This window comes from Natrix helvetica, assembly GCF_964273705.1.
Source record: "Natrix helvetica genome assembly, chromosome: 7".
Classification (NCBI taxonomy): domain Eukaryota; kingdom Metazoa; phylum Chordata; class Lepidosauria; order Squamata; family Natricidae; genus Natrix; species Natrix helvetica.
Window position 1 is genome coordinate 32,189,546 of NC_138558.1, and position 11,717 is coordinate 32,201,262.

Genomic DNA, 11,717 nt, shown 5'->3' on the forward strand with positions numbered 1-11,717 from the left:
GTGAATAGCATTTAACCTGCTTTTTCCTTATTACCTTTTCTTCTGTGAATGTATGCATGTATCCTCAGAAGTAAATCCCTCTTAATTGAACAGTGCTTATTCTAAAATTAAGACTGAGTAGGGTTACAACCTTTAACTTGGAGAAAACTATAGGACACATAATGCTAACTGTCCCACTGATAAAGTCTGTTAATATAGTAATATGTTTCTCCATAAAGCAACTTGCTCCAATTGAATCACTCATTACACAGTGCACTGAAGCAGCCACCTAGGATGGAATCCTTTGTGCATCACTTCCATTAGTTCTGCCTCAGACTACACCTATAATTATGTGAATGGTAATTTCAGCTGTTTAAATTTAAAGCATCTTAAGAATAGTTGTTTAGCTTTTTTTTTTAAAGATGTCTTCTAACCACCCATTCTAATTGCACAGAAAAACACAGAATAGCATTGTCTCCAGCAAGGGCAGGCCATTTTTTTATGATGAGTGGGAACACACATATTGTATTTATGTTGTTTTATAAAAAAAATTATCAGCCAAGTGACATAATGTGGCTAACAAGAGAAAGACAAGGCAGGACTTTCAGCCTGATTATTTATTTTGTGAGTGGATTTTAATATCTGTGGTACATTAGAAAAGAGGCACAGCACTTATTTGTTAAATTATTATTAGTTTCGTAGCCTTTTTCATTGCATCTATATTTTCTTTTCTCTAGCTTTATATCTCTTCTCTTCTTTCTCATTTTTTTCAGTTATCTACGGTAGTAACTCTACACTTTCTGTACAAAATTTTCTCTTGTACGATATCATTGCCTAACCAACGTTTCCTTCACTGTGAAAATACTCACCCTTCCAGTCTCTGCTGCCTTATAAAATTATTGCATGTTTAAAATCTAGAGAGCTGTCAAGCGTGTCAGCTTCATGACATGGAGCAAGCCTCTCATCCAGGCTGCGGGGTTGCCTGGCAACCATTTCTCACTTCTCTGATGAGTCATTTGCCTCTTGCAAAGCCTTGCTGAGGTAAGCAGAAGCAGTCAGGGAACAACTGCAGAGCAAGTGGCTCAGCTTGGTTTATTAATTATTAACAAGAGGTTGGGAAGTACAGCATACCTGGGAGGGCAAATCTGGTATTCTGAAATGGCCTAGAGCAGGGGTGTCCAAACTTGGGAATTTTAAGACTTGTGGACTTCAACTCCCAGAATTCCCCAGTCAGCCATGCTGGCAGGGGTGTCCAAACTTGGGAACTTTAAGACTTGTGGACTTCAACTCCCAGAATTCCCCAGCCAGCCATGCTGGCAGGGGTGTCCAAACTTGGGAACTTTAAGACTTGTGGACTTCAACTCCCAGAATTCCCCAGCCAGCCATGCTGGCTGGGGAATTCTGGGAGTTGAAGTCCACAAGTCTTAAAGTTCCCAAGTTTGGACACCCCTGGCGTAGAGAATAAGTTTCCATTGAACTTATCAATGAAGGAAATTATTCATAGCTCAGGGTTGAAATGAGGGGTCCATAGTGCTCATTGAGTTTGGTTGTTTTCTTGCAGATGTTTTATTATCCAAACTAGATAAGATCATCAGTGCTAGTAAGGAGTGTGATTTGCTCTCAGTTTATATTCTAATGACTTGCCCTATCAGCTGTGGTGGGCTGCAACTGGTTCAGTGAGTGTGCACTAACCACCCATTTTAAGCTCTAAAACTTAGCTTCTACTGCAGTGTTGGTGAGTAAAACAGACAAAGTACATAGGACAGGATAGGATAGGGGCGGGTGGAGGGGCCAACTGCTCACCGGAACTACCAATTCGCCTGAACCAGTTTGAACCAGCAGCAGCTCATCACTGCTTATCAGTGTTTGTTGGGTGGTCTTAGAAATTCTTTGGTTGGGCTATTTACTGTTTGCTTGTTTGGAAGTTCCTTGATTGGGTTTTTGTTTACTTGATTATTGATCTGATGTTAATCTTGGAATTAATCTATGCTCCTCTGGGTGCTAAGTATTGTTGGGGAGATGTTTTGGTCTTTTTGTTCCCTTTTTGGCTTGTTGATTATCTCTTTTACCTAGTGTGTATATATTGTTTATGTCTAGGTATGTATTGATGGCTAATTTGTCAGAGTGTCAGGCTTCTAGAAATTCCTTAGCATTTTTGGACTTAGCTTGGTCTAGGTTCGTCACTGTTTTCCAATTGAAATTATGGTCAAGCCTGTCCATATGTTGTGAAAGAATGAAATTAAAGAATTTTCATCATGTCTTCTGACTGTTAGTTGGTGTTCATGGATGCATTTTGCCAGCCTTCTACCTGTTTGCCCCACATAGTGACTGCTACAGTCATTACACTGTATGTTGTAGATGACTCCTGTTTTTTTCTTCTGGGTTGCTGGGTTTACTTAGGATATTATGGAGGGGTTTAGTTTGTGTGCTGCATTGATTCCATGTGGTTGTAGTAGTCTGTTGGTGGTTTCTGAGATGTTCTTGAGGTATAACAGTGTTATTCCCCACTCCTTAAAAGTATTGATGATGTTCCCTACTATGGGGTAATGAAAATATTATTAAAATATTATCTCGCTGTTGTGAGTTTTGATATGCTACTGCCTTTTGCAATTATTTTTTTCAAGTGAAAGAACAATGACAATAACAAAAATCTAATTGTAAATCGACTGGTGCTTTTCACGAGTCAGAAAGTTCTAAAAATCAAATAAATAAACAATAATTTTCAAAGAAACCTAGATATTATACTTGGGATACTCATGTAAACTGAGAAAAATTCTGCCTCAGGATAATCCTCATGCAGTTTGTAAGTTTTCTTCCCTTGTTCCCTTTCTTAAATCAAAGACGTATGACATGAATTATCTTGATTCCTTTGGAGTGGCAATGTAGAAAATAATGTTATTTAGAAAATAGCACTTTCTGAAATAGAGGGAAAATTTGTTAAATAGAACACTTCTTTTACTACTTTTTTTAAAAATTCAAAAAAATAATCTTTGTCTCATTGCTATTGCCTACCCCCTTACTATTTAAGAAAGAGCTATTTAAATAAAATATAATTTAGGCATACATATAGGTAGTCCTCAACTTTTGACAGTAAATGGGATAAAAAAAACCCACAACTATATCACTTAACTTCAGCATACCCCACAATCCTTGTTGCTATCATCAAGTGAATCTCATGGTCATTAGGCAAACAACTTCTTTCTTTCAGTGGGGAAACTGGCAGGAAGTTGCAGGTGCTAATCCACATGTTGGGTGGGAGAGAGAGCGACAGTAAGCACAGGGATGTTTGTGAGGCATGGCAAGGTTTGCATGAAGGAACAAGGGAGAGTCAGAGAAGATGCACAAGGTTACAGTGGGGTGTGTGAGAGGTGCCCTGTAGGTCAGGGAAGGCGCAGAAGGGTGCAGAAAGTGGTTGGTGCAGTGTGACCACAGAGGAGCTGAAAGAGGAAACTTACCCCAATGAGTTGTGACCTTCCCTGCATTGACTTTCTGGGGAAGGCAGCCAGTAAGTTTGCAAATAACAATTACATGATCATGTGGTGCTTGGCAATGGGTTATAAACGCAAACGGGTTGCCAAACACTGAGATCGTGGTCAATTAATGGCAGGGCTACCGGGACAGCCAGAACTCTGAGGACTGCTCAAAACCACCATTAATTCAGAATTGTTATAATTTGGAATGGTTTCTGACTGAATGGTCTTAAATTAAGGTCTACCTGTATATTCTCTGGATTCTTAGCGGAATATACAGAAATATAATCTTTCACTCTGTGCACTGACTAGTCTGACCTTATGCACGTTTATTTTTAACATTTTAGAACATTTTATTTTAAAATCAAGTAAATTCTATTGAACTCAGCAAAATGTATCTCCTTGTATGGTGGTCTGAATTTCAGGTTTAGCTAAAGTGTTGGAGTGTTTTCCCAATAGTGAGTTATTCAACATTGGCAACACTTTATTCACACATTTTTTTCCATGACATCCTTAACGTTTATTATCTTCCTGTATTCTATGCTTTGACTATTTTTTTTTAGATTACACAATTACACAATTCCAAGGAGATTACACTCCTTGGAAGGGAAAAAACACAAATGAGTATTTTTAAAAAGTGTAGGGTATATATATGAAGTTAGATATCAATATGTGGTACTGATTTATTGTCAGATTTTTTTTCCTGAAATTCAACTACTATCTTTTTCTGTCAACATCTTGTTTCCTTTGCAATTTATGCTGAAATGTATTATTATTAGAAAATATATTATCAACAAAGTGACAAATCTTATTTTATATAAATTTAAAATATTTATTTTAAACCTAGAGTTTTTCAGTGATTTTCATATTTATTTCTGTATCTTGCTCAGAACATTTATAACATTTTAATGTTATTGAAGCAAAACTAGCTGACAAACTGCACTCAAAGTGTCACACATAATGGAACTACATCTACATGGATGGAAGTAGGCAGTGGGGTACTCCAAAGTTCCAAGTGGGATACTATTCAATATCTTCATAAACAATTCAGATAATGGAATTGAAGGGGAACTCATCAAATTTGCTGATGACACTAAACTGTCAAGAATAGCCAATATCCTAGAAAGTAGGTTTAAGGGCCAGATCAATCTTGACGGACTTTAACACTGGATCTATGCTACAAAATCAAATTCAATGTAGAGAAAAAACAAGATCTTACACTAGGAAACAAAAACCAAAAGTACAGGTATAAATTAGGTAAAACCTGGCTCAATAGCAGTAACTGCGAGAATGATCTTTAAATTTAGATTTATATATGAGCCAGCAGTGTGTGGCAGCAGCCACAACAAACAATGCAATATTAGGATGAATTAACAGAGGGGTAACAAGATCATACGAAGTACTAATACTGCTTTACAATGTCTTAATAAGACCACAGCTGGAATACTGCATCCAGTTTTCATGACCACATTATAAAAAAGATGTTGAGACTTTGGAAAAAGTGCAGAGAAGAGCAGCAAAGATGTGTACAGATAGGGACCTGGAGACTAAAACATATGATGAATGGTTGCAGGAATTGGTTTGGCTAGTTTAGTGAAAAGAAGGACCCAGTGTTCTAATATTTGAACGGCTGCCACAAAGAAGAGGGAGTAAATCTATTTTCCAATGCACTGGAAGGCAAGACAAGAAACAATGGATTGAAACTAATCAAGGAGAGATCCAGAGCTAGAACTAAGGAGAAATTTCCTGACAGTGAGAACAATCAACCAGTGGAACAACTTGCCCTCAGAAGTTGTGGGTGCTCCATCACTAGAGACTTTTAGGAAGTCTAACCTGTCTGAAATAGTATAGGGTCTTCTGCTTGAGAAGGGGGTTGGAGTAGAAGACCTCCAAGGTCCCTTCAAATTCTGATATTCTATGTTTTATGTTCTAATTATGTAATGATGGCCAAAGAACTGGAATTCATCAAGCTTGGCACCACCTTAGCAATGTACCGTATCTCTCGTTTCATCTTGTCTGGCATCTTATCTTTGGGCATTTGAAGTGGTGACCTTCAAACACTTCTGCCTGTAGTCTCAACACACAAAACGCCTATTTTGCAAAACGAGATACTTCAAGGCTGGGACAACTCTCTCTTGGTGGGGGAGCCCGCCTTCCAGCCTCCCTTTTTTCCTCACAGTTGCACAGACTCCATAGCACCCAACCCACATTTCCTTGAGTTTTCTAAGTGTAGAACTGTTTCCCTAGACCAGTGTTTCTCAAACTTGGTGACTTTAAGTCCTGTGGACTTCAACTCCCAGAATCCCCCAGCCAGCATAGCTGGCTGGGGAATTCTGGGAGTTGAAGTCCACAGGACTTAAAGTCACCAAGTTTGAGAAACACTGCCCTAGACATATGTGCCTCATATTAAAATGTGTGGCTAGCTTTTTAATAAATAATTTAATAGCAGCAGCGATAAAATTATGTTCCTATATCTGATAAAATATTCAAATTGCTGTTGCACTCTTAGGGATACAGAACTGGCATAATTAACTTGAACTGTTTTCTTTCTAGCAAACTGAAGAAACAACATTTATGTATTTCAACCAAGGAACTTGTTCAGTGGTCTGATTGTCTATACACTATTTATAAAACTTAGAGATGTTGGAAAATACTATGACTTTGCTTTTTTGATGGCTGATAACAAGCTGCTGTTTGTTAAATCCTTAAGACCCTCATAAAACCAAGCTGCATTAGTGGCCGAAATGCATCATAATCTCCACAAAATAGAAAATGAAGTTAGTTCCCCATTAATTTCAGAGTGTATAGATCTAGATTTTATAAATGCTTAATAAACATTTTTGTACAGATAATAAGCAAGAGTGAGGCTAAGATGAATTCTTGTTTCAGCCCCACAGCATTTATGATTGAAGAGTTGTCCAGCCGATTTGTATGTAACTCACAGTTTTGTATTAGTGTAGAGTTTATATATGTAACAACAAGCATTTATCAGTAATACAATTCTTAAGTTTCTCCCATAAATAACATCTTACACGAAGTAAATTATATTCAATGTACCTCTTAGGTAGGATCTTTTTAAGGAATCATCATGATAAAAGCTCAGTACAATTGTTTTTAACCGGAGATGCCAGCAGGTGGAGACATTGCACACAGTTTTCCAAGTTTTAGTGCAAGTGTTGTTTCTCTGAAACTACGCCACATGGTAAATGTCTGGCAAATAAAGTAACAATTTCAGGGCTATTAGCAACTTCGGGGAGTTCCTCTTTTCTATAGTAAATTCGTACAAGACTTTCATAGGCGTAACTTCATAGGCGCATAATTTCACAAATCATAATGATAATCACAATTTCAAATTCCTCTAATTCTGTAATCTAAAAATTGTGTAGTTTAGGCTTTGTGTTCATACAAAGTTCATAGCCATGCCATTAACAAACATATTTATAAAACATATTTTTTCTCTTTCCAATCCAGTAATGATTTTCAGTTTTTTCATACACATATTTTTAATAGATGTGTTGGGAGAAATGTCCTTCTGGGTTCGGCTCCAAGTGGGGAAAAAGACACTGGAGACATGGAAGCTGCTTGGAAAGATGGTTTTAATGGTGGACAGGACCACATGGCCTGAGCCCTGAACAGCAAAGGTGATCACATGCTTCAATGTTGGTGGAGAAGAGAAGGGAAGAGAAGGGCTTGCAGGGATTTTTATAATCTGTTCTGCCCCACCTATCTGTTTCCTGTTCCTGTGTAAGAAATGTATTCTGATTGGTTGCCAGACTCACATGGGCCCATGCAGGGGCAACCCTCTAGGCTGTTTTGAATTCAGGTTTGATTGAGTTCAGATGCCATGTGGTCAGTTGAGTAAAGGCTTATTATCCTGCCTTAATCCCATCACAGCTGAAGAGGAGAACTCTTTATTATGTAAAGTGGACTAGCTTGGCCTTCTTAATGGCCCATTGATAAAGTGGGGATGGGCAGGAAGCTGTAGGAATTTAGTGTTTAAAATGTGTTTCTCCCTTTTTCACATCCAGGAAAATATAATATTCTGCCTTATCAATATTTCCTAGGATATTTCATTTTTCTGGGAGAGGGCTAGGTGATAACTTCCTACAGATGTTTGAAAGGACTTTTATTTTTATTAAGAGACTGGCAGGCCATGGGATCTGCAGCAAAACCATTTTTTTAAAAAATGTGTGAGGTTCTGGGGAAAACTTCAGAATTTATAAACACTTTGGTCTACAAATCACATGCAGTGCCATAGTTGGACTTAATATTTGTATTAGTGGCTACTTTTCTTTTTCTTAGAGATTTATTACAGAAAATTATCTCTAATGCTTTGTGGATTGGATATGTAGAATAAGTTTGATATTACCTACCATATAACTGAGTCAACATATAATATTGATTCATGATCTCTTGAACAAACTGTAAATTCACATACAATATAAAAGTTGAACTTAGCGTTAAAGCTACCAGACCCAGACTGCAAATAAGAATCAGTAACAGAATGGAAGGGACCTTTGAAGTCTTCTAATCTAACCCCATGCAGATATCAATCAATCAATCAATCAATCAATTCATTCATCCATTCATTCCATTTATATTATTTATATTATGTTCATCTTACAACAGTGACTCCTGGCAGTTAACAATATTAAAAATTAAAAATTCAGTAAGAATGAAGAACTGTAAAACTACATATATAAATAGTGATAGCCAAGGACAACAGTTATTAATTACACCCATCTCATGGGCTCATTCCCCGCCTGACCTTTACACCCAGAAAGAGTCCTTTTTAAAAGGAATATACTCGGGCCAGCCAGGCTTTAGGGGATGAGGTGGTCCAGAAGGCAGGTGTGCCATTAATGGAAGCATGGCGTGTTCTGTATCTCTTTTCTATTATCTATGGGTTGTCTTGACCTGTGCAGCTGAAATTTGGTAGCTCTACTTGGTGTACCATTGAAATACAAATCACAGATAAGTTAGATTAAGACAAACAGATATAGCCACAATCTAGATCCACTGTTTGTACTGACTTATTTGATTTGGTCATAGCAATACAGGTAATCCTTGGCTTACAACCACAACTGGGCCCAAAATGTCTGTTGCTACATGAGACATTTTTTAAAGTGGGTTTTGCTCCATTTTATGCCATTCCTTGCCACAGTTGTTAAGTGAACCGCTGTAGTTGTTAGTAACATAGTTGTTAAGTGAATCTGACTTCCCCATGGACTTCTCTTGTCAGAAGTTTGCAAAAAGCTGATCATGTGACCCTGGGGCACTGCAAGTGTCTTGAGTCAGTCGCCGCACGTCTGAATTTTGATCATGTGAACCTAGGGATGGTCTTAAGTGTGAAAAACGTTCATAAGTCACTTTTTTCGGTGCCGTTAACTTTGAATGATCACTAAATAAACTATGGTAAGTCGAGGACTAACAGTGAGGTAGTGTGTGACAGTCACTTCAACCACTACTGCCTTCAACACATCTCTTTTTCTTTGAAAATAATTTTTGGTGTTTTCCAGAACAAGGTCAACATTCTGCTTTAGAAAGAAATATTTTGCTTTACAAAATTGCAGAATGGCAACCTTGATGTTCACTGATGTTCCAGTGGTAGTGAGGCATGTCTACAAAGAGGAGGAGAAGGAAGCAGTTAGATAATGTGAGGAAACGGACAGTTTCACCTAGCCAAGCCACATGAATATGACTTTATATCAAGCAGTAAGAAAGGCCTGGAAAACTGCTGATTGACTAGCTTGCAGAGCAAAAGTAAGTTTTATCTTTAATAAATTAGCATGTCATTTAATCATACTTATAGTAACGTACTTCATTCTTATATGGGTTTTGTTCACAAGAATAAGCTTTGGATAATCTTGGCATCAATAGTCTATCCCCTCATGTCCTATATTAGACCCAAATGATTGTTTTCATCAAAATGTTGAGATAGAACATATTTATATACTTTTAATCTATCTATATTTAAATGTGTGTGTGTGTATGTTCCGGCATAACTCTTGAATGCCTCAAGCAATTTCAACCAAACTTGGTACACAAATGGCTTACCCTCTGGAAACAAATATTGGGAGGGAGGAATACACTCCTAAAACCCCTCAGGGGGTGTTCTGTTAAGATACAGCCTGTTGTGCCTTAAAATGAATTCTACTGTACTGCCGTAAAATGGCTTCTGCTGTACAGCGCAGTGGAATTGCCATAGTAATGGCTTCACAGTACTCCACGAGGGGACTCTCTCTGGTAAGAGGGAAAATCCAACATTAGAAATTACGTTTGGTTCGGACATTTTCCCCCTATAAATAAATACCCAGGCAACGCTGGGTTATTGGCTAGTAGTTATATAAAAGAAGAAATGCTTGACATCTGCGATTATGTAAGCTGTATGTGCTGAAATGTTCTGTACTTCACAACCAGTCAAGGTACAGCATCCTTCTGATCTGTTTTCTTTACCTAAAGTACAACAGTTAGGTCCAGAGCATCAACCAAGAAAATTTTCAAGTAATTATCAGCCAGCATTTGTAGCCGCCTTCAAGAAGCAGCAGATCAAAACATGTGTTAGTATAATATTGTAGGCTTATTATTTCTTCAACCAAAGGTTAGGGTTAATCTTCTAAAAATGACATAATTTTCATAAACAGCCATTACAGCTAATCTTTCCAGGAACATTTGATAAATGAGTCAGTAAGTGGATGAGTCATACTTATCAATTACCAGATGCCCTTGCTAGTGTTAGGAAAAGTATGAATTTTGCAACCCCCTCAAGAAGAAAGTTTGAAAATCCCTGGAAATAGAGGGCCTTTGTGTTAGATCGGGTAATGGATAGGCACACACAGGCTAATGGTAACAACAGCTCTTTATTTACAACAAGTGAGAACAATCCAGCGAAGGCTGAGGCTGACAGCAGCCCTTTTATAGGGAGCGTGCACATTTGTGTGTCAGGGGTGGGTTCCTGCCAGTTCTAACCTCTTCTATAGAAGAGGTTCCACAAATCTACAGTGCCGTTTAGAACCGGTTGCAGCTCCCTCCTCCCGCCCGTTCACACATCATCAAGATGAAGAGCGACAGGAGGAATTCTGGGAGTTGAAGTCCACAAGTCTTAAAGCTGTCAAGTTTGAACACCCCTGTTTTTTTTTTCCTAAAGGGTTACAGGTGAAAGGGTCTTGTAACTTGACAGTTTAAGACTTGCATGCTTCAAATGCCAGAGTTTCTGAGCCAACATTTTGGTTGCTAAGCAAGAGCGTTGTTAAGTGAGTTTCACCACATTTTACAAGTTGGCCACTCCCACCCGGTCACATGGCTGGCAAGCCACTCCCACAAAGCAGGCCACACTTACAGAAGAGGTTCTAAAACAGTTTGAAACCCACCACTGATATGTGTGTGTACTTTTAGAAAAGATTAGTAGGTTTCAGAAAGAGGAAAGTGTGCGAAAGAAGATCAGAGAACACCACCTTGATTGTTTGAGACAATGGAGCATACACACTGGTGGGTTCTGACACTATTGCCAGTTTGCTAGTGTGTGCGTTGTGCAGTATAATTAAAATTGTTCTGTGCATGTGCAGAACCAAAAAACAAGAACTGGAACCGGTTTGGGAGCATGGCAGGCCTGGATTGTTGCCGGTTCCAGTGACTCAAGCCACTACTAGTTCAGCCGAACCGGTCCAAACCGGTAGGAACCCATTCCTGGGCATACAGAAATGACAGGTTTTCAAGCTTCAACAGTAAATAGCATCTCAGCTGTTCTTGTTTCTTAATTTTACCTACCTTAAAGGGCTGATGCTGGCCGAAGAATCTCCTAATGCATTTAGCAACCTCATGAAGCTAATAAACTGGAACAAGAAAAGCATCCAAGGTTTGGGAAAATTTTCAGAACGAAATGTCTCCTCAAAATCAGATCCAATCTTGACTTCTGTCACCCATCTTTGGTATTTCCAAGGATCTTTTCCTATTATTTTTGCCTTTACATTGTGTGTCAAAAATTCCAATGAGTAGTCAGGTTTTGAATTGAACAACAATATTGAATTGTTTGCTGTTCTTGTAGTTCAATGTGTCTTTAGATTTCCCCCCCCAGCACTATTATTCAAAAACATCATTTTAATTTAGTCAATCTTTCTGATGGTGCACTTATATGTTGCAACTGGGAAAACCACAGCCTTAACAAAGAGTTTTTTGTTGTCAAGTTGATGTTTCCGTACTTTAATATAAATTCTTGCATAAAACCACCTAGAGCTGTCTGTAGAACTCAAGAGAGAGGATAAATATTAT